General features: G+C 35.8%; 1 protein-coding gene across 2 annotated transcripts in view; it reads right to left on the bottom strand.

Annotated features, from left to right (window-relative positions):
- LOC121407678 overlaps positions 1 to 25,058 on the bottom strand; it is a 50,419-nt gene extending 25,361 nt beyond the window's left edge. The window contains exons 1-2 of one of the 2 annotated variants that reach the window (XM_041598863.1): positions 24,937 to 25,058; positions 886 to 971 (exon numbers count right to left, since the gene is read on the bottom strand). The gene's annotated coding sequence lies outside the window, so the exon portion shown is untranslated. Of the gene's footprint in view, positions 1 to 885; positions 972 to 5,337; positions 5,736 to 24,936 lie in introns of those variants that run through there. The other variant, XM_041598862.1, reaches the window with a different exon arrangement.
- Between the last annotated feature and the right edge of the window lie 505 nt (positions 25,059 to 25,563).

Genomic DNA, 25,563 nt, shown 5'->3' with positions numbered 1-25,563 from the left:
TCTATTCATAAATTCAAACACTTTCCTGCATTTATAGTTCATAACAAAAGGCTGTTACATTTGGTATTAAACCAGAATAGTCAATTAAAAAAGGTTTACAACTAAAAATTTGCTCATTATTTACAAAGTTGTTTAGGGACAATAAATCATTCTCACACATGAACATGTTAGATCCCAAATCATTTGATCGAGTTTTTATTTATTTATTTATCATTGGACAAGCAAGACAAATTTCAAGAGACCAATAATCGACTTGAACTATAAAAGAATTGCCTGCCATAAGCTGCCATTGTCTGGGTTCCAGATCGATAATTTTCTCCTTCTGCCACAAAGCTTTTTAGACTGTGTCCAAGGATGGGCACAGAGATGATATTTTTGTGCCAGGATGAAAGTTATAATGTAATCAACATAAAAGAAAAATTGCAAAACACCCCCCCAAAAATTAAAACGGAATGCAATTTCAATCATAATTATGTCACAAATATGCATTGTGCATATGATTCCCAAATGATTCCTAAAAGGACGGAGTATGAATCGTATATATTCCGGTATTTTTTTTTATTTGCAATTTTACAGGAATGTTCCAACTGTAATAATAACTTGGCTCCAAATGTGTATTCCTGCAAAATATGTCATCATATACCCTTGCTATGACAGAGAGGGAGAGAATTCAGAGGGAGATTAGTCAATTTTTGCACTCTTTTCATCATGTTTATCCCATTATGAACATGTGCATTAAACATATTTTGGGATGAAACACAATTTCTTGTGATGTATAATAATAAGCCAATATTTGAAGCACATGGAAATTGTATAGCTGTAGACCTTTTGACTCATCCTGCACAATGATCGCTAAAAAAGAAAAAGAAGAACAAAAACACTTACGTATTATATATAATGTGAGTTGAAGCTTATTTCACTTGTTTCCATATATAGCTCAGCACAACAGATAACCCATTGACACGTCAGATCTGAAAAATACGAAAGAAATTTCAAACATTATCAAACAGTTAAACCCTGCCTACGTTATTTTAAGCAATTTTTTCTTTTTTTTGGGGGGTACCATTATACATGTACGTTTACTTAGTTGTTTAAATACCTGTATGGTACAAGAGGTCCACTCCTGGCTCATTCTCAAATAATGTTGTTACTACTGCATTTATGCAAATCTTTACACACTCATACATGAATGCTGTTGGCTTTTCATGAAAGAGCGCTCATGCATTTTAATTTTTTTTAAATAGTTCATGCTTTTTACTTGAGAATAAAGCTTCATTCATTGGTCAACTAAATAATTAATTTATAATATAAGCCTGTCATCAATGTGAACATGAATTGAAAACTCAGCTGAGCCTGAATAAAAAAATAATTTGCTCCATTTTTCACATTATCAATCCTCCATGATGAATTGCCAAGAATACAAAGTTATTGGCAGATTAATATGCTTTTTACAATGGCAAAAATGTCCTTAGCACGGGGTTAAGCTTAGCCCACTTTCTTTTTACACAACATTTTTGCGCAAAGTGGGCAAACCCCACCTATATGTACATGCACATAGTACAGGATTATTTGGCCCTGCAAAACAGCAAGATTTATCCGAGCAAATGCGGTATTCCGGGGTTAAGATCCCTAGTGTAGAAATAAAAGCAGCCAAGTTAAGGACAGAGCTCGATATATGCCAAGGGGCAACAGGGCCAATAGGGTTGTCTAATCAGAGATGCTCCCCTAATGAATGGCTACCACTAGTCAGGGATTACTAAATTATTTTTGAGATAAGCACACATTCCCCCCCCCCCGGGGGGGGGGCACAGTCAAATATATTGCTATACACATGCATGACAAAATTATTTCCAGACACCCCCTACACAAGTTTTTCTCACTGTGCAAAATAACCCCCTGAACAAGTTTTTCACGGGCTTCGTTTACACATTTTCGCCCCTTAACAAGTTGTCACCAGAATGAAACCTGTTGCCGGGGTCGTTGCTTACAATCAGGAAGAACCTGAACACTTTTCAGAAATGAAGAGGAAAAAGCCCCAGGAAAAAGCTTGCGGGCGAAACATACCTTAAACACATTTGGCTAGTCTTAAATAAAAATTTTTGGGAAAAAAAACATACCCTAAATATTTTTGACCCTGTGATTGACCAGTCTTTCAAAACCACCCTATTTTGTTAATACCCTTAACAAGTGCATGCGCAGCCTGCATCCAAAACTGAAAAAACGCCCCTTTAAACATGTTTTTTTTATCACGCATGTGTACAGCAATATATTTGACTGCCCTGCCCCCCCCCCCCCCCCCCCGGGCATTACCTTAGCAGCGATTAGGCAGAATATTTGGCGTGTGTGAAAAGGAAAAAAAATAGTACAGGGTTAAGAAAATCAATTGTAAAAAGTATATAGTAAACCAGCAAGAAATTAGTATATTTTAGACTTCAGACACAACCAAAATTTCTTGAAAGGTTTAGCCAAAAGGCTCTTGGATATGAAAAAACATTAATTTTTAAGTCTAATAAATGAATAATTAAAACGTTTATAAAAATGTTGTATTACATAGTTCATATACAGTAATGAAACTAGGATCAGAGCATTGTTTCACTATAAAGGATGGAAACAAATCCCTTTTTCCTGAGGAATCCATAAAATTTGTCCTTTTCGTCATGTACTCTAGCAACTGAATAAATGTTTTTAACGTTTTATTACCAAGTAATGTAATGTTACGTTGAATGAAACATTTCAAATGTTTGGTATCAAGCCAATATAAAGCTGAATGGTGACAATTTTAATGTTTTGTTATCAAGGAACTAAACGCTCCTTTCAAGTGTTTGGTATCAAGTCCAAAATGTTGAAATGTTTTGATGTTACAAATGTTTGATATCAAGTTGATCACCTTTCTAAGTACTCGGAGGCTAATTATTTTGTATCTCATCAGATCGTGTGTATCAGACAAATGAAATATGCAATATTCAACAGATTTTTTAGAAACTCATAGGAATCTAACTTCAAATGTGAGTGATGTTACACAACATACATAAATTCAAAGAATGTTTCATAGGGCCAAAGTTTAATGGGGCGATTCCATGCTAGGAAACTCGCAATATTTTCCAACCTACTGTCCAAGCAAACGAGGAACTTTAATTTGTTTTGTGAATGTGATAATGATAAAGTACTTATAGTATTAGTATTATTGACCAAAAATAATTTTTTATTGCTCAAGCAATCAATTAAGAGACTAGATATTGGTGTCAAAATGTCCCATACCACACATGGAATCGCCAAATATTGTTTTATTATCAATGGTGGATAAACAAATTATTCAAACATTCAATAAGTTTTTCAGTCAGTTAAGAGACTAGATATTGGTGTTGAAATATCCCAAACGACACATATGGAATCGCCAAATATTGTTTTATTATTCATGTTGGATTAACAAATTATTCAAACATTTAATCAAGTTTCGTCATATGAAATCAATTTTTATTCTTTCCACTTTCACAGATGAGATATTCTTGTACATGGCAGTACTTCATTCACAATAACAACCTTGACGGCAAATTGAATCCAACATCGTATATCCATTTTATAGTTTAAAGAAACAAAGAATTATAATCTCTGATTTGAAGGTATTTATAGAATAACTCCAGGTAACATCTGTCATAGTCACCTTTTTATGCATTCATGTTACATTGCCAGAAATTCACGTAGCGATCGACAGTTTCAAGAGAAAATGGCAAAGTTAACAATGTTTAATTCACGTTTATCGTTCTAAAAGAGAAAATGCTCAAACCTCTTTTACGGAAACATGTACAAAATGAATATTTTTCACGTCATACTAGCAGCTACCCAATTTGCACGTCCTATCAAACATCAGCAGGTTTCTAAAAATATCCCTCTGTCCAAATGGAACATCCCTACGTAATTATGCAGTCGTCGACTGAAATCCCACGCTTGGTTAGCATGAGGCTGCCCCGGCTGTCTGAGTCAAAGGCTGTTTGTTTGCGGCGGCGCAGGGCTCTTGGTTGAATGCCAAAACCCTGCTGCCACGCCAGCCTACAGGGAAAACTGCACTCTGGGAGTCTCTGGGTAATATATTCAAGGCTGGCGTAAGAGGCCACAAACAGGGGACAGACATGGACAATGGTGCATAGCAATACAACAGCACGTACAGTGAACAGCAGTGTGGAAATGCAAACATAATACACCATACTCTCCACGTACATGTATCTGCCGGGCGTGTGTACAATGACAACATGGCATGCACGGCATGTAGGATTCATGCACGTGTATTGCCTATGTATGTCTGAACAAACTTTTCTGCAAAGAATATCGAACAAAGTTTAGAAGTTTTCCAAAAGTTGATGAAGCCGAAGTAATATTACGTGAAAACCTGGACGTTAACTTAAAGAGCAACTGATTAGAACAAACATCAAGACAGTAATTTCACTTATGTGAACGTTCGTGTAATCAGGAAGGAAATTCTAACGGATATCATACTAAATATAGAAAAATAGGATGGTGAATTATGAGACTCTTCTTTTGCAGGGTATATTGCCTTGGATGTTTGCAACATTTTTTTGCAGTATATTAGAACTTAAATACGAATCCCAATTTCGGATATATTTTTACTCTAAAACTTCACGGGAAAGGACAAAAGGAATATTTCACATCGCAGATGTTTTATCATTCTCTTTTCCCCTGGAAAATGGTCAACAAATGAAGTATCGAAATCACTTATTTCCCCCATTTCACAACAAGTGATACTCTCTTGGCAAAGTGCATGTCAAGATGGTTTAAACCAGGCTTCCAATAGGTCAATGACCAGTATTAGCTTTGTGGGAGGGGTATTATTTCACAATGTTCATTACCAACTATCAATCAGTAGTTCAATGTTATTACTATGTTACATCCATCTTTGCTTTATAGGCTTATTGGATGATTCTATCTCTATTCAATCCTCTACTAAATCTTGTACCATCACATTAATGCCCATTTCCCAATTACATGTATATTGAAATACATTAATATCTCATCGACATGAATAAAAATATTACGTAAATTTATTCAATTTGAAAATATTAATTGAAAAATCAAAACAAAATACTTATGACAATACAATGAAAACTGACACTCATATCTCCACCCCACAATGTACAATGTAATTTATCTTTATGTACGACATGTACCTGATTCCATTTGAACGTTAAATTAACTCCAAACTCCACAATTGGCGATCTCATGTGCTGATGAAATTCACGTCACAAACCAAAGACCAGAATCGTCAAACAATCACAACAAAAACATTTCTGAACAAAACTTAGAATACATGAAGCAGCATCTTACCAATCCGGCATCTGGAGAAAAAATGGCAGTAAACAGCAACCTGCTTTGGTGAGAGCGAGCAGATCCCAGTTCCCTGCTCTCTTTCCTCTCTCTCTCTCTCTCAAAGTTTGAAAGTTTTACCGCATAACTTCACATGCAGGCATCATCATGAGAAAGAGAGCCCAACTCAACACACACTAGCATGCCAAGTGGTGTATAATAACAGACCTCTGACCATGCATGCGTCTGTCTACGTAGCTAAGCCCAACCCCCTTTTCTTGTTATGTGTCAGAGCAGCGGACCTGGCAAGCATGCCCCATACCAAAGCCCTGAATAGCCTCATTATCATACGGGCAGAGAGAGAGGCATTAGCATAACACCTCACAGCTGTGCATTCACAATACATAGCTTAGCAGGAAAATCAGAGAAAAAAAAAGACCAGCTAGTCTAAACACACACAAAAGCAGTGTTGCATAACAAGAGTGGTTTTCTTTAAAGCGACTGTAGGAGTATTCCATTATCGGATAGAGGGAGAAGAGTGTGAAAGATGTGCCATCAATTTTCACGAGCACCGCTAAAAAGATTGCAGAGACAAAAATTTTAATATATCATCCCTCAAAAACATACCTGCATGTGTAGTAAGACGTGATATGTACTGACTTCTTCAGGTCTATTAAAAATGAAATAACGGTTAATGACTGATACTCTCAGCAAATACACCACTACAGTAATTTCTTTTAAACAATAGTGCCAATATGTTATGTTCAACTCTATGACATCATTAATCATCATATTCCGGACCACTTAACTGGCTCGATTTTAGATCATGAACCCCGGGCCGTGAACAGTCTGAATTCCAATTCCCGGTCTCCCTATTTTGTGCATTTACAGTGGTAGGCTCACCCCGGCCTGCCCTAATTTTCAACCCTTCAATATTTTTTTTGTAGTAGTAGTGTACATGTAAACAAATGATTATTTGGTTGCAAGCCAGGGGCGTGGTGCACTACTACCCTTTTTACACACGCTAAAATTTCCTTAACCCCGTACTATAGGTGGGGTTAAATTGCCACTTAGCCCCACCTATAGTACGGGGTTAAGTTTAGCCCACTTTCTTTTTACACAGCATTTTTGCAAAGTGGGCTAACCCCAACTTTAGTACGGGATTATTTGGCCCTGCAAAAAAGCAGGGTTATCCCAGCAATTGCGGTGCTAAGAGCGATAGTACGGGGTTAAGATCGCTAGTGTAACACAAAAGTGGGCTAACCTTAATCCCGTACTATAGGTGGGGCTAAATGGCAATTTAGCCCCACCTAAAAAGTGTATGAGTAAAGTACTTGTACTACGAATGATCGACAAATGTATTTAAAGCATGAGCTACCATTAGTCCGGGGTTAGCGAGTTTCGTGTGTGAAAAGCAAGCATGTGTGAAAAGGAAAAAAAATAGTACGGGGTTGAGGATAGTCCGGGGCTAAGAAAATCCTGTGTAAAAAGGGAGAGTTGCATTTGGAACTGCATTTGGGTCTGCATCCTTTACAGTGAATAAAAGCCAAGCCGAAACAAGCTAATGCGCAGGGCTAATTGCATGGCTGCTTTTGGTACTACATGTATATTGGCCTTGTGAACATTTGCAATAAATTTCAGACCGGGCTGAGCCCGGACATATCTCATTGTAAACAGGGTCACAGCATCAGTGAGTAGGCATGCTCTTTCTACTTTGGAACACTTACATGTACATGTAAAATGTTATGCAGTGGGTTAAAAGGATTCAGGATAAAATTCAGAATCCTTAAATTTTTTTCTTGCACTTTAATTTATAGACGTGAAACTTTCTGACCAGGCACATGAGTACCTCTAACCTACCACTTCCCCGGAGAAGCGTTACATTGCTCCCTGGCACCATTTCAATTCACAGTAAATCCATGAACCGGTCAACAAATCAAATTCATCAAGATGACCACATCACAAGCTGGCTTTCTGAATCATAGTTCATTTGAGACCCCGTTCTAAGTATACATTTTTGAACTGGTTTCCCTTAAACCAGTTTTGAAGCGGTCTTGTTGCTATGAGAACGCTCTCTGTTGACGGTGAAATGCTTTGCTCAAAATTTGAAACCAGTGTACAGATTCTACAAACAGTGTGTAGAGTAGCGCGCCACACATTGACAAAGATCACCTCTCGAAGAACAGTTGTGTCCTCACCAACACTTAAACTAGATTAACAAGGCGAAGTGGTCTTTAAAAACATTGCGAGGTGGTTTTCTAAACCAGTTAGGAAGATCACTTGCAAGACTGCTTCAAGCATTGCCATTACATGATAAACTAGTTTCCACTGAGCTACGGTAGTTTCCACTAAACTAGTTTTAGGACTGTAAAGAGAACGGGGTCTAAGTTCACACCCAATCTGCAACAGGTAACCTGAAATGTGTTTTGAAAACTTAATTCTACCACAGAATAGAGATGTTAAATGAAACCATAGTGAACAATACCTTTGAAAGAATAAAATCAAGGTAAATTGCTAATATTGTATCTATGCAGTTACTTCTGACATACATAAAGCTTAAACAATATTTTGAAAGAAGAACAAATAAAGCAAAACATTCACGCTTGCCTGAAGCGTTGTTAAAGGGTCAGTAATGTGAATTACACTGGAGTAGATAACATTCCGATATTACAAGCATGTAGTAGTCACTGAATGTGTTTTAAGCCGTTAAAATTCAAATTTGGCATCTACCATCCTCCCACACGAATGTTTTTGAAAAAGCCTTCAAAGCAAATACGTACTTTACCAATTTAGTATTAAATTTGGTGGGAGAAAGCTACTGACAAGATATTTCATCCTGAAATTTTCAGCCCATTCCATGCATTAGAATACAAGGCCATTCTCATTAGGCTTTCTAAAACAAGTTTACTGGAAAACGATTCAGGAAACCAGTTTGGAAGATCGCTTTGCTAGCGTTCCCACTTGATCACACAAAAGTTTTCTTCAAAATCACTTCACGTAAAGCGATCTTCTTGCTATGGAAACACTCTCAGTAGGGGGCCACGTTTTGCGCAAAATTCAAAACCACAGCGTAGGCATTCTACACCTGTCGTGTGGAGTACATGTACATGTAGCATGCTCAGAATGTGCGAAGATCGCTTCCTGAAAAATGGTTTGTGTCTTCATTTACGCTAAAACCAGTTAAACAAGGCAAAGTAATCTTCAAAACAACATTGTGAAGTAGTTTTCTGAACCAGTTTGCAAGATCACTTCCAAGATTGCTTCGACCGTTCTCACTACACGTTAAACTAGTTTCCCAAGAAAAAACAATTTTGACAGGACATCTAATTAAAATATTTTTTATGTTAAATTGGCTTAATTATCAATAACACATTTTTGGTTTATTTTCTTCAAACCATACCATTAGGGCACATCCATTCATACAATATGGTAACAATATTGAATGTGACCTGTACATTTGGAGAGGTTTAACTAAGATACATGTAAGCTTTAAATATATCAATATCAGTTTTCTGCTAATGAATCTAAAATAAAATAGTACAGTGGAAATATGCAAGAATCAAATCTATTAATTGATGGTACTATCTCTGGAAATTCTACACTCATCTTTCCAAGCAGGTGCAGCACAAGATTTCACATATTTCAATGAAGGAGAGAAGGGAGGTGGGGCATGATAACGTATGATGTAATTTTTTTTGTTACTAAAAATGACTCAGACTGACAGTTTCTTTCTACTCTTCTCCCCCCCCCCCTCTTTATTTAATAATAATAATAATGTTACTTGTAAAGCGCCAATTCCACTCTGTAGAGTGCTCAAGGCGCATAAAGAGCTAAGAGTTAAATAAAAAAGTTTTTAGAAGATTTCTGAAAGTTTCGACAGAGGTTCATTTTTTAATGTCTTCAGGAAGGCTATTCTACACAGTGGGGCATGCAAAATCAAATGATCTTTTCCCCCAAGATTTTTAAACTTTTGGAATAACAAGGAAGTCAGAAGTGGATGAGCACAAAGATCTGCTTGGTCTGTAGTAATTGATAAATGAAAGACTGTATTTATTTCTTGAAAAAATTATCCGGGGCAGACAACCCGTCCCAACTGTCCGTTTTTCAATGTGAATGGAACTTAAAAGTAGGAACATTTAAAGGCATGCTCCGGGCTACAAATATTTATATCTAATAACAAAGTTATTGAATTTTAAAGTTTAGCAATATTTTGTGAAAACAGTTATGTGCATGTCGTCCTGAATATCCATTAGGTTGGACTTATGATGTCACATCCCCACATTCCTTTTTCTTATGTTATTACATGAAATCATAATTGTTTCATTTTTTCATACATGTGTACAAGATGTGTCTCTATAACACACTTAATCAGTTGTCAATCCAAATGTTTTAATTCTTGGTATAATTTTTTTTAATAAACTTAATTTCATATAATAAAACACAAAAGAACAAGAGCGGATAAGACATCATCAGCCCGCCCAATGAATATTCATGAGACAGGCCTAGAACTGGTTCACCGGAATAGTGAAAATATTTAAAATTCAAGAACTTCGGTATTTGTTATCCGACTTTGATCAAATTTTCAGCATTTTGCTCTGTGAATTTTACTCTATTGATTGAAATATGAATATCTTCAGCGTGGAGCATCCCTTTAAATCATGATATATTCACAAACTGCTAAAGAAATGATCTAGGCCTACGAGCCAAACACAAATTTTATCATGAAATAAAGTAGCAAACATTAAATTCATTTCAACGTTAATGCAGGGTGATACATAACTTTTAGAAGCATTTGCCCTGTCGGGCAAGAAATTTTTCATATAGTTGGAATATACTTGCCCGAAAATCTATTTCACTTGCCAAAAAAATACCTGAAAAAAGTTTTACCTCTTCAGAAGAAAATATTGTGGTTTTATAAACCATTGACCTTTTTTCTCTCTTTTGACATGAACTGATGTATCTTGTTCTTGTATTTCTTTTTACAAAGTGATTTTATCTTGCCCGCCATGACCAAACTTAGGGTCGATATATCATATCTTTAACTTTTACTTGCCCCGGGCAATCGAACAAGTGCTTATGAGCACCCTGGGTAATGTTGTAATGATGTGACCAGTAGGAGCAGTAAAAAGAGGAATAATTCTGTTCTTTTTTTATTCCCGCTCAACTGGTACATGTACATCCATTCAAGAAATTAATTCTAAGTCTATTAGTTTCTATATCATGGTAAAAATATTATATTACAATTTTTTTTCCTTGAATCAAAAAAAAAAAAAAAGCTTTAATTCTAATGAAAAGAAATATGCACGCGAACAGTTGCACATTCACGTCCAATGGGTGCACCTGCCAATCCAATAGGGGATGATCCCGTTCTTTTTGCACACCGTGAAAATCCCTCTACTCTACGACACGCAGCTCCCCTCACTCGAAGTGGTATCGTCCCGTGTTGCAAACACCACTTCAGACTTGTCATGTGAGAGACGCATGCTCGTTAGACTGGCATGAAGCAGCCAGCCAATGAGGCGAGGCCTGAGCGTGCCGTGACCTCCAACCACTGCACAAACCCTAATACGTTACTGCACACAGCTAGCTGGCTGGCTTATGTTTTTTTTATGACAGTGTGGGCTGTGCATTACATGTACGTGTATAAGGCCTGACTGACTGCTCATATGCATTCAACTCAGCAAACCATGCAAACAGGAAGAGGGTGCCGTGTGAGGCCAACTGGAAATATTTGCTGACGATTATAGAAGGGGCAAAAAAGTCACACAAGTTTATCTTGGTGCAGTGTGATAATATTCATGACGTACACTAAAATACTGTACTTGTGAACACTATCTGCATGCAAACTTACCCAAATTCCTGTGTATATTATTTGAAGGAAAGACAACTTCAACTGAATACACTAAACTTCAATGAATATGATTCTTTCAAGGTATCAGAATTCAAAAGTTCTAGATATTCATATTTGATCAATCCAATGAGGAAGTGTGCATTTGCCGCTAAGTATCGCTTATTAATATTATTACTTTAAAAAGTAATATCTTATGCTGTACTTCTCCCAATAGTAATTACGTACAAGAGTATATTAGGCCTATATCTACTTCTTGTCTTCTAGAAAGTTTTCAAGCACTAGAAGCTCAAACCTCAAAATCATTTTTTTTTAAGTTGTTGGCTTTATATCAATTGAATGTAAAATGTAAGTTCTACCTATCAGCCTGAAATGATAATAATTGTCACTCTAAATGAAACAAAATATCTGCCGTAAAGTTCGATGAATTATCCAATTAGATTGCATTGAATGGTCAGGTATTGCAGGGTTATTCTGGACAAAACTTTTGCTTAATAATTCAAAAATAAAAATGATTACCAATCAACGGTTGTTGAAAAGATATGAAAATCTTGTTAAAATGCATACAATTCACCTGAAAATATTTCATTTCTGATATGTTCAACAACTCGACCTGTCAACAGGAGAGGGCAAACTAATAAACCTAAGCCCGACAAAAAGATTGTTGGAAAAATGAATTTCTGATAAAGTCCTTGACCTTTTTTATTCCTTTCATAACTGTCCATTAGACATGCAATGACTGTTCATATCACGCAGCACAACAGTAGTCACAAAGGTCAACGAACAAACGTTCAACCAAACTGACGACTCCTGATTTCCCAATTATTGAGGAATTCATCTAAAAAAGTTGATCATATTGATTCCACTGATCCGTACTAAGTCATCCTCGTATGTAATAATGATTTCCTGGTAACGACTGAATTCCAATGAAAGAAGGGGGTGAAAGAATTACATGATGAAAATGACTGATTATTATGAGAGATTTGCAAGACTCTATTAAAGTGAATCACACAGACTCTATTTGCCAAGTTCAATATTTCTTTTTATCTGGAGCATATGTCAAGCGTATTCTCTCTTTGTAAGATTCTATGAAATGGAGGATTATTTTGAGTAAAATAAGTTCCAGAATTAAAAAAAAAGAGAGAGAATCACAGACAAGGGGAATAACTTTGTGCTTGAATGCAGAGGGGGGGGGGGAGGTCATGCTTTAATGAATTAATGGCAATGTGAAATACAAGAAGCCCAGGCGTAAGCAGCTATCCCCTCCCGAAACCGGGTCAATCACTGGAATTTGCATGCAAAAAGAATGAGCAACTTTGTCCATGACTCAAAAAAATTACCTTTTTTTATCCCGTTCATATTCATTTTGGAAACCTACAGATCGTCTAAGGGTGTGTTTATGCTTCCATTGCAGAGACCGAATCAGCGTTTTCAACATTGTTTCAGAACGCCGATCCTAAATGAGGTTCTGAGAGTGCTGTTTAATGCTTTGACTTTTCAGTGGCAAAATATTAGCTGGTTTCGCATAGTAATTTTCATTGAGCAGAAAAGCAAGGTCAAATTGGGCACAACCTTTTTTCGAAAGTTTTTTTTTCTGATTGTTGTTATGGTCGACTATCATTTTAACTTCTAACAATTTCCGATCTTTTAGTAATTGCATGGAGCTACTTGACATATCCATACAACTTCCACCATGGTGAGGATAATAGTACTGTAAGACAAAACAAGAAAATAGAAAATGATGAGACATCATTTTGTTTATGCAAATGTTGCTTCTGGCTCAGCGATGTCTCAGCATAACTCATGTTAGGTTTCTTTTTAATCCCTCAACATTCATCTTGATGACAAATTAGAGGGGGTAGTAACAGTACTTAATTTTTGTATAATTTACATTGTTATTAGAACCAGGGAGTTGAGAGCTAATTCCTTAAAAGTAACTCTCTGTTAAAACCATGCAACTTTATTTGCCAGCGGATTTTCATTTCACCGAAAGCATGTACCAAATGACGTCATTTAAACACATTTACGATCGTAGTCCTGTTTATATTTCCCCAGAAACCCTGATTCTTTTCAAACAATGTTTTGAAATGCTTTAAAATTTACGATCTGCATTCTGAAATGGATGCAACCGTGTTTTGGACTAATCACGTATGACAATGCTGATTCTGGCCTGAAAAGTGGAAGCATAAACACACCCTAAGCTTCAAAGTAGTCATTCATATCATAAAGTGAATTAATCGGGTACCACCAAAAAATTGAGAACTCTCTCGTAGACATAGACATTCTTATCTATTTTCTTAAAGGGATGGTCCGGGCTGAAAATAAATAGAGAAAAATTCACAGAGCAAAATGCTGAAAATTTCTTCAAAATCGGATAACAAATAACGTTAATATTGAATTTTAAAGTTTATAAATATTTTGTGAAAACAATTATATGCACATTGTCATGAATATTTATTAAGTGGGCTGATGATGTCACATCCCCACTTTCTTTTTTCATATGTTTTTATTACATGAAATCATAAATGCTTCATTTTTTCATGTATGTTTGATGTGTCTCCGTTATGATAAAAAACATTCAAGTTGCGGCAATAAATTACTAATGCACTTACTCAGTCGTCAATCCAATCGTTTTAGTGCTTGATAGAAAAATTCTAATATGCTTTTCACATTGCATTTCCTTAACCCTATACATTCCTTAACCCCGGTCTATCCTTAACCCCAGATTTGGATTCACACTGTCTTTCTTAACCCCATACTACATGTACATGTATCTGCTTAGCCGGGGTTAACGCCTTAACCCCAGATTATCTCACAGCTCATGAATTTATTGATAATATTACCATACAGAGCGTGATTAACATGCAATTTCGACTTCTGTGATTGGCTGTTGCCTAGCCCCACTTTTCCTTAGCCCAGTTTCGTTTCACACTGCATCTCTTAGCACTCAATTGTGGTACTAGCACAATAAGCCGGCTAATCCTGCTTTTTTGCAGGACCAGAGCCGGCTAACCCTGCTTTTTGCAGGGCCAGATAGTACCAAACTATTTACTGTACTAGCCCACTTTGCTAAAACGTAGTGTGAAAATGAAGTGGGCTAAGCTTAACCCCGGGAAATTGGTGGGGCCAAGGCTCATCTTAAATCCACCAAATTCCTGGGGTTAAGGAAAAGAAGTACGGTGTGAAAAGCATATATATAAATCTAATTTCATATAATAAAATACCAAAGATCAAGTGGGGATATGACATCATCAGCCCACTTAATGAATATTCATGACAAGCCTAGAACTATTTCACCGGAATAATGCAAATCTTTAATATTCAATAACTTTGTTATTTGTAATCCGATTTTGATAAAATGTTCAGTATTTCGCTCTGTGAATTTTACTCTATTTATTGAGATAGAAATATCTCCAGCCTGGACCATCCCTTTAAACCAGTGTTACATGTGAAATATTGAATTAAACCCATGGAACACGTGTGAAAGCAGGAAAAATGAAAGAATAAGAACCTAGACAGTTTGAATAAAATTGAATAATCTATAAGAAAGTTATGAGCATTTGAATGTCAAGAACATTATACGGGTCGTGTGGTCCAGTGGTTGAGCATTGGACTCATAATCGCAAGGTTGTGAGTTCGAATCCCAATTCTGTTATTGTCTCCACTTTGATAAAAAGGCCCAAGAGTAATGTCGTCTATTACGTCAGCTACTAGAACTGATTAACCTAGACGTAAAATGTTTTCAAGATAATTGCTAATATACCAGCTTGGCGTTTACCAGCAAAATGCTGTCCTGCCGAGTTCCTACGGGAATTACCACAAACAGAAACAGAAACACTAATCCGTTGGAGATCCTCCTATTAGCATTGCAAACAAGATCTGTGATGTCATATGTACGTACAGCCCTCCTGTTTGGACAACGAAAATATACCACAATCACATACTTTTTTGCTCATTCAAAATATAGGACAAGCCATCATCTATGACAAAATATTGTAGAACCTGTATTACACGTCTTCTAAAGAATACAGAACACCTGATATTAATCAATAAACTACATGTACATTAAAATAGAAATATAAGATAAAGTAATTGGAAAGTTGTAGAAGTGTGATATCGCAGAATTAGGTTGCATTGCCAAGGAACGATCTACATACATACCATAGTGATCTAAATATTTAAATGCCACAGATTTACAGTACATCATACTGTGCCTTTGATTTTTCTAATTTTATGTGAATTCTTCTGGTTTCAAGGGCTTCATTCTCTTTAATGGGAACGCTCGAAGTGGTCATATTGAGTGGTCTTCCAAACCAGTTTGGAAATCTACCTCACCATGTGAAGTGGTTTTCAAGACCACTTTGCCTCGTTAAACTGGTTTAAGCATATATGAAAATAAGGACACAACCCGTCATTGAGGGATGCAATCTTTGCCCGGAAAAAAGTGTTGTATGTGCAAGTTTGGTGCACTACTTGGTACATACTGTACAGCGTCTGCAGAATACAGAGGCTGCACACACTCCAGAGGGCCAGCCAAATGTATTGCTGTACACATGCATGACCAAATTTTTTTTCCAAACACCCCCTAAACACGTTTTTCTCTGTGTGCAAAATAACCCCCTTAAACAAGTTTTTCAAGGGCTTCATTAGCACATTTTGGCCACTAAACAAGTTGTCGCTGAATATGACCCTTAAACTAGTTTTGTCTACTTGCTAACAATAAGAATACACAAAACTATGTTCATGGGTATTGCATACCCAAGTGCAGTAACTATGTACAGAGGAATACAATGTTAACACTGTAAATATTAAAGTGTCATCCAAAATTCCATTATCAGGTAATAAAGTAAAAAGCCCCAGGAAAAAGCTTGGTGAAAAAATATACCCTAAACAAGTTTGGCTGGTCTTTAAAAAGATAGCTTTGAAAAAAAAAAAACATACCCCATGATTGAACACTCACCAGTCTTTCAAAACAACCTTTTTTAAAAATCAGTGTTTTTACCCAAAACGAGTGCATGCGCGGCCTGTGTCCAAAACTTAAAAACACCCCTTGAAACACGTTTTTTTCGATCACATATGTATAAAGCAATATATTTGACCCCCCCCCCCCCGGGCATACACTGCATACAGCAGTACTGTACTAGATGATGAGCTACAATAACTACATTTTGCATTGATTTGACCCCTCTGAGAGCATTCTCATACCAACAAGATCACTTTACTATTCAAACTACATGTAGTTTTGGAAACGGGTTTAAGAGGAGACTGTGCTCCCGATGCAATCTTCTTTACTGGTTTAAGGTAAACCAGTTCAAGACAGTAGATGAGAACAGGGTCATACATGCATTCACCTGGACACTCTCAGGCACAATGTATAGAGAACTCTTCCAAAAAGTATACAAATATTCATGTATTGTTGATTTTAGACTAGAAAAAGACAGTTTTAGGTCTAGATTAATGTTGTGACCGATTTTTATTCCAATTCCCAATCCGATCTGATTTTTTCCCTTTTTTCTACATATTTCTAAACTCTGATTTTTGACGAGAAAAAAATCGGATAAGAAAAAACAAAACATAAGACAAACAAGTGGAATGCCTCTGGCTCTCTCACCTGCATCACGCGATTCAACATAGCAGCAGTGCTGACTTTGAAAACTACTATGAAATAATTATTTAAAAAAAACACCATTCATATATTGCTACAATACTACATTCATTGACATTTGACCTTGATCATGTGAACTAAAGCTTGTCAGTGATACTTGATTACCCCTATATCTACATTTTATACACTATATCTATAAACTTTGAAAGTTAAGCTTGTCAGTGATACTTGATTACCCCTATATCCACATTATATTCTATAAACTTTGAAAGTTATGACAGCAATCTAATAATTACCTCTAAAATGGCCAAAGTTCATTGACCTTAAATGACCTTTGACCTTGATCTTGTGATCTGAAACTCACACAGGATGTTCAGTGATACTTGATTACTCTTAAATGTCCAAGTTTCATGAATCAGATCCATTCAACAGATACCCCATTATGGCCAAAGTTCATTGACCTCTGACCTTGGTCATGTGACCTGAAATGCGCACAGGACGTTCAGTGATACTTGATTACTCTTATGAACTAAATCAATAAACTTTCAAAGTTATGATGGTAATTCAACAAATACCCCCAATTTGGCCAAAGTTCATTGACCCTCAATGACCTTTGACCTTGGTCATGTCACCTATGTCCAAGTTTCTTGAATCAGTTCCATAAACTATCAAAGTTATGATGGTAATTATACAGATACCCCCAATTTGGCCAAAGTTCATTGACTCTAAATGACCTTTGACCTTAGTCATGTGACGTAAAACTTAAGCAGGATATTCAGTAATACTTGATTAACCTTATGTCCAAGTTTCATGAACTAGGTCCCTACATTCTCTAAGTTATGATGACATTTAAAAAAAAAAGATTTTGATGTTGAGTCCCCCAACATGGTCTAAGTTCATTGACCCTAAATGACCTTTAACCTATGTCATGTGACCTGAAACTCAGGCAGAATGTTCAGTAATACTTAAAATTTCCTGTAAAATTCCTAAAAATAATATAACAATTTATTATTCAAATGATTATTAATTTTCAAAGAAATAACTAATTTCATGCTGGTCACTAGAGAAACCTATCGGTCTACAGTGACCGTCTGATGCTGCAGGTCACCAATACAATTTTCTAAAATAGTGGACTGATGAAATATAGAAATAAATTTAGAAAATTCACAGAGTCAAAGACTAAGAAATATCCAGTTTGAGAACTCAATTTCCAAAAAGTTTCATATATAATCAAACAGTGGGACAATACAAATATTACCAAGCAGGACTTCTCAATTTTCTTCCTCAATTTATCATCCTACAATGCTACAATATCTTTGCATATAATTTGCACTGCTATGTGTATATTTGTTTGTTTACAACTAGTATGATTCTTCACTAGTGTAAGAAGCATAATACTGCATGTAATCATACCATTATGGCCTGATAAATTCAAGCAAGAAAATTGAGAAATCTTTCTCGCTAATCTTATTTCCATACTTCATGGTTACATAACGGTTTGAAATTCAATATCATATTGAAAGAAATTGAGTACTTTAACTGGTAATTTTTCAGTCTTTGGTGACACTGAATTCTTTACATATTTCTATTTTCACACGTCAACTACTCTCTGCCAATAAATCACCAACCGACACTAGTAAAATAAAAGCTATGATTCAGGCTTTAAAAAATTGTTTCAAAAGCAAATTTCATTGTTTAAAGGATGACAAAATTGAGAGATACAATAACAAGAGTGTTGCTAAGGCGAGCACATAATACGCCCGTCTGTAAAGCGGAAAATGGAGCTATTGGTCAAGCAAGAAAAGTGGAAGATGGTGACTTTACGTTTGACATTCTGATCTCAAAATCAATAGAATCGCTAGGATCTATATGAGCCTAGGTTAAAATCAACTAAAGTTATCGCATTAACAAGGATTTCAGAAGGGTAAGATGAAAATATATCACTGTGACCTTGACCTTTGACCTTTTGACCTAAAAATCAATAGGCTTCCTGGGATCCATGCTAGTATCATACATACCGAATTATATGAGCCTACATGTAGGTTAAGTTAAACTGCAGTTATCGCGTTTACAAGGAAAATTTAATGGACGGACAGATGGACACCGAGCGTGATACCATAATACGTCCCGTCGAGACGGGCGTATAAAAAATAGTACAATAAAACATATGTAATTATGCATGATCTCCAAATCTACATGTAGTCGCAAGTTCACAACATCTTTGCTCCAATGCACATGAGGCAAGTTTAATGGGTTTTTTTCACATTATGGTTCTTCAGTTAATATTGTGAAAACAGATATATTCATTAGGTCATATGCTAATGGGAACGGTTACATATTGGTCAGATAATACATTTCTCGACAGTCATGTTGTGTCATTAAGTATACATACAGGTACATGTATAACCATGCATAGTACATGAACACTCTCTTGAACTAGTTTCCCTTAAACCAGTTTAGACGATCACTTCACAAGCATCCTCGTCACCATCTCCTGAACTGGTTTCCAGAACCACTTCATGCAAAGTGGTCCTTTTGCAATATACCAAAAAATGTGTAACTATTCACTTCCAAGAAGGACTGTATACACACCTCAATATACAGTGCACATGTACAGCCTTGTTACTCAACAGATTCTGAGGCTAATGATGCACATACATGCATCATGGCAACTGATGCAAGTATACATGTATATCATCTCCAGAGCATTCACTATATCTTTGGCCATTAACCTCAACACCTGAAGAGGTATTCCCAGATGAAAATTATATCTAAATAAATAGAGAACAATCCACAGAGCAAAAATTCATCAAACTCTACGTGTAAATTAATGAAAAATAAAGTTACTTATTTTTCAAATGTAATATTTTGTGAAAACAGTTGAATGCATGCCATCATAAATATTGATTATGTTGGCTGGTGATGTCATGTCCCCACTTTTGGTTTTCAGAAACGTGTGCCAGATGCTAAGCCTTTGGAGAGCAACCTCGCATTAGCAAATTATTTACACGTTTGATTAAACGTGCAAACGTGTTAATTCACCTCCGGCAATGATGGCAGTCATCAACTTTCAATTTTGCAAAAACACACACTCAATCCCTACCCAAATCCTTGAAATCATATGAATGAGATGAAAGATCCACAAATCCTCCTAAAGTTTAAGATAAATTTTTCTCCTGAAATTGCTCCATTTTTAGTATAACGTTGTGAATTGTTTAATATCATATGCCACAAAATAAAATTGCAAATTATTTAAATAACCATTCTGATCAGGCAGTGACACGTGAATAATATATGCTCACAAGAACAACATATACGAATCAAAATTACAAACACTACATCTGTATGAAACTTTTGTGATTAATTGCCCATCCACTTTCATATTAAGCCATTTTTGCATATTAATTTTTAATAGCTGGAATTTTTTGCCAATTTCCTCTGGGTCTAAAGGTGAAAATTTGTGCTTTCCCCTCATTTTGAACTCCGGTAATATGAAAACATAAAGTTCAGACTCAATTTTTCAGGTACTTGTTGGTGGTTAACATGTTAGGTGCCCCAAGGAAAAGTAACCTCTATACTTCATCAAGTTTTAAATTACATAGCTTTAAAATGGTAAAAAACACATTTTTGCCATATTGGCCACTTTTTGGCAGAAAATCTGCCTTTTTCCAAAATTTGATTTGGCCGTATCTCGGCAACACCTGATCCAATTTTGATGATCTCGATGTCATTTTTCTCGTGTTTCAGAGCTTATTCCAGTTAAACTATTTAAAACTAGATTTACAACACTTCAATTTTTGGGGTGGCATCCCTACATCGAGGTAAGTCCCTGGATTAGGACAGTCCATGTGGCTGTATTGTGAAATGGGATGATCCCAATTTGCCAGTTTCCAATGAACTAGTGTTAGGAAGGTAGTGGTAACGGTGTCTTAGACATTACGGGCTGTTGCAAGAAAATATTTGCGACCAATTGCAAATATTCTGTTGCAATTTTACAACTAATACTAGATCAACGTTAGCTGTAGCAAATCAGATTAAACTTCTTGTTTCAAGGAGCAAATTAATCAATCACTAATTTGCAATTAACTGCAAGACATATGATTGATTTGGGGACCGAAAATTAACTTGCAATTGATCGCAAGTTTCTTGCTACACCCCATTAGTCTCTGGAGCATCGCAGCGCATAGACCAAAAGCTTCAGTTTCTGTATTTTGGTTGTTCCACTGAACTGCGTTGGCTCACTCACCAATACATAGACTGAAGAGCTTGGAGGCCCGTACGTACAGCCAACGTATAAGTGAACTAACGTTTTATAGGTCGCAATTTAAAACTATTTTTAGGCGAAATTTACAGTATCATGGTTTCCATTATCAGGGAAATATAAGTAATTGCGTATCTTGGACCGGAGTTATTGATAAAAATCCTCTGGATGATCGAGAAATCTTTCATCTAAGACATTTTCACCTGAGCTGATGGTTTTTCTTGCAAGTTGCCATCTTGAATGACGTCATTATCGTTATTAACTTTTTAATGTCTCATTATATCGAATGTCCTCTGCTACCTGTGATCGTAGCAGTTTAGCTCGCATGTTGAGCAGATCGCATAATAATTAATATCGAAAGCAATATCGATATCACATTCGTAAATGCACTCTCCGTTTGTAACTTTGGCTGCTATTTCGGGAGTGATTCTGGTGTCCAAGTTGCAAGTAAACATCGGTAAAGTACCATTTTCATACCTTTTGATATATTTCTTTGACATTTATTCATTGCTAGTTAGGCCCTATTATATTATAAATTGATATCTTGTAGTTGATGTAGTGTAAATTCAATGTAAAAAAGCACATCGAAATCTGGACAGTTAATCGACAAAAGGGAGGATGTGATAACACATGCAAGCTCACACTAACACACTACCGTCGGTGAATGGGGATGATAGTAAAATGTCAGAAATCGTTGAATAAATCCCCAGACAAAAGACGGTTATCAATTTCCTGTCTACCAGTCACCTGAAAGCAGGGTTGGCGATTTTAAATCACATTGATTTAAATCATGATTTAAATCGCGATTTAAATCACCATGATTTTTTTTTTTAAATCATTGATTTAAATCACTTCCATTGAAAAATGTACAAATCATGGACAAAGTATTTGTTCAATGCAGTTTTAATTCTTCAAGTCAACTGAATAACTTTGAATTAACTTTATATCAACAAAAGATCAACAAAGTCTTCATATCTACTTAAAACAAATTAAAATCAAATTAATAAAATCAGGTAATTCCTTAAAAACTACAGATGTATGTTGTCAATATGTACTCATTTTTTGTAAATTATGTCAAGTTTTTCTTCTGAAATTTTACATTCTTTGTCAGTTATTATTAGTCAATTTCTTTCTTAACATAAAGTTTTCACATAATCCAAAGACTTTTCAGAGAGCAGTTTGTAAAAAAAAATATAATGTATAAAAGTCAATGAGAATAGGTTTGTTGGCAGTTTTCCAGTTTTGATCCTTCGCCTACACATAATTACATGTACTTCTGTCATGTAAAATAAAAAATGATACCTGCATGTAATCAACATATTTAACATGCCTCTTATTTCGTGTTGTTACATTTATCATACATTTGATGTTTTAAATAACATAAATTATAAAAATCACATTAACATAATGTAGTACAGTCATAATTTGACTGTTGAGAAAAGCTTTCTCTTATAAACCTTTTAAGTCACTGCAGCCCATTTTATGTTCAGTGCTACAAATAATGGAAGTTTTGTATCTGCATGTAATGGAAAGATGTAACAACAATTTGCAAAACTCAGAATAAACATTTAACACTGCATTAAAATGTTAAGATGCAGGTACTTCAGTTACAATCATTGGCAGTTGTAAGCTGTGTCTCATTTAAAATAAAATACTTCTTTTTTGTAATACATATGTTGTAATTTAAGCAGTTTTGCAGTTTTTATCCTTTAAGTTAAAAGTAAGATTTTTTTTCATACTTCATGGATCAAACAGATTTTTTTGTAGAGAATATGGGAATAAAAATTGTCGATTAATGTAAAAAAATCACAGTATCATAAAAAAAAGTATAGTCACCCTTTGACTCACTCACACAACATGCGAGGTTAGTAATACTAACCTCGCACAACGCATGTGGTTTCATAGTGGACTTTGACGTTTTCATTCATCACACGAATGTGAGGGAATGAAAAACGCCAAACGTTTCAGTATTTCTCCACTATCGTATTATTATTTTAATAATTAAATTTGTCTTAAAAATGATTTGGAAATTGTTTATAAAAGTGTTTTTATCGCTTACCTCCGAGTCTCAACCAGGATACTCCGTTCGATCCGTCCTTAATACTGCAGTAGAAAGTACGCAAACAACAAGCGAAAAGCAATTTTTCGTATCGAACATTCTCAATTCAAGTCGTCAGCGCATAATAGGAAATTGTACCAAAAATCAACAGGTTGCATCTCATGTATATACTTATTGGTAAAGTACGCCATCTTTTGACAAGATGATGATGAAAGTGGATTGAACGAGCAAGAAAATAATGCTGGTCGCCTAGAATGCAGCTAGCTTGCAAGACCGTAAACAAAGGTACGGTAGGCACTTAAGAACCAAGTTTGAAAGGACACTCGTGAAATTACGTCACTGTCGCAATGAATATTCATTAGATCGTGGTCGTGTGTGTTCAATACAAACTCTCTGCATGCATGCACTCAGTGTGTATTGAACACGCACGACCACGATCTAATGAATATTCATCGGCGAGAGTGACATAATTTTACGAGTATCCTTTCAAACTTGGTTCTTAAGTGCCTACCGGCTTGGTGAATAATATCGCGCGCCCTCTTGAGACAAAAATTGATATCCACGCTGAGCAGGAGTTATCTACGTGAAGATCACGAAAAATGCTCTTATTTTATTAAAAAAAACAGCAAAGAGTATTCAACGAACGATCCATATGGTTCGGTAAGTGTTATAGAACAAGTATAATTCATAGCTATGATGTAAAGTCATAGTTATTTTAGTAAAAATGGTGTGAAAGATTCGCGTGCACCAGGTGCATATGAATCCTTCACACACGAGACGATTTGAAACCATGAGTGCCTTTGACTAAGCTATCTCTTATATTGTTCTCCAAAACTGAGAGTTTTGCATCTACATGTATATCTGTAGCAAGAGAAGAGTTTTTTTATCAAACTAAAAAGATCCTAAACATATACAGTTGTAGTCTCTCCTTGACTATTGTAAAGCTGTGACTAATTGAAAAAAAAATCATTGATTTGAATTATTTCTCTTACAATATACATAAATACTAGTAATTGGCAAAGGGTTTGTTGGCAGTTTTGATAAGGGATTTTTTCTCTTGGATTTTTTTAAATATTTGAATGAAAAATCCCAGAGGGGAATTTTCTCTACTCACTGGGAATTCCCTATGGAATATTCCTTCATAGGCCTATGTATGATAGAATTAAGTTCAGATACATGATTCCTCAAATTTATTTTTAATTGTCCATTTTTACTGGATTTTAATTACAAAATATGTGGTTAAGAACAATATTAGGGGTGAAATGTATAACATCAATATTGATGTCATTGTAAGAGTAAGGGGGGTGGGGGATAATTACCCTTTTTTTCAAAGGAACTTCTAAAAAATCAAAAAAATCTGATTTAAATAAAAAAATCTGATTTAAATAAAAAAAAATCTGATTTGAATAAAAAAATCAGATTTTTTTTTTAAATCGAAAAAATCGCCAACCCTGCCTGAAAGGCTGAATTGGAAGAAATGATTAGGTCCTAGTGATTACACATGCACGCTCGCACAAACACACTACTGTCAGTGAATGGGGATTTATAATAAAATGTCAGAAATTGTTGAATAAATCTCCAGAAACGACGGTTGTTCCTGTCTACTAGTAGTACTACGCTACGCAGCGAAGCTCTCCGACTCTGGAATAAATCGACCGAATGGTCGAATGGCCCGCCCGGCCCGGCCCGGTACCGCGTCCGCGGCCAGGGGGTGCAGCCAGCAGGGAATGGTGTCCAATTAAGTTAAGATTTATTACTAGTATTAGGGCACATACAATTTCATTTTTGAATGACTACTCATACTTAAACTGTTATGTTTCAAAATCATTAAAAGCTAATGTACTTACCAGAAACATTTAATTGCTATTCGTAAGTTGTGATGGCGAATTTACTGCAAATATATGGAATTTTTACTTAGAGTTGACTCGAATTCCGCAGACAGCACGTCAAGTTTCATTTTCTCCAGTTCTTTACCATTTCACCGTTGATGGCGGCAGATCCGTAATCATGTCGTCTGCTTTCATCAAAACCATTGTCGCCTATGTGCCATCGACAGAATATACAGTGGAAAAAAATATCCTGGAACTAAACCCACATATTTAGTGGGATTTCCTTGAATTGTCACATTTTTTTCAGACTTTCGACAATGATATAGAAGTCTTAGTTACCAGAATTCATTTTTTGTTTAGCCGGCCACCTCCTGAAATAGGCGAAAAGCTCATAGCGCGAGCGCGAACGGAAACACTTTGAGCTCCAAAATTGGGCGAATTATCAAGGGCGGATCCAGCTTTCGCCAATAGGGGGGAGCCTAAAATATTTTCATCAACATTTTTCTCGATTGGCCGCTATAATCTGATTTTTTTTTGGGGGGGGTTCAGGGGGTAATCCTAACTAAAGACTGAAGTCTTAAGTATATGTTAGTTTTTATTGAAACAAGATAAGGTATCTCATGTGGTCTTAATATATAATGCGAA

Source organism: Lytechinus variegatus, chromosome 2 (assembly GCF_018143015.1).
Source record: "Lytechinus variegatus isolate NC3 chromosome 2, Lvar_3.0, whole genome shotgun sequence".
Taxonomy (NCBI): Eukaryota; Metazoa; Echinodermata; class Echinoidea; order Temnopleuroida; family Toxopneustidae; genus Lytechinus; species Lytechinus variegatus.
The sequence above is the reverse complement of the archived record's forward strand: the minus strand, read 5'-3'. Positions and strand labels throughout refer to the sequence as shown.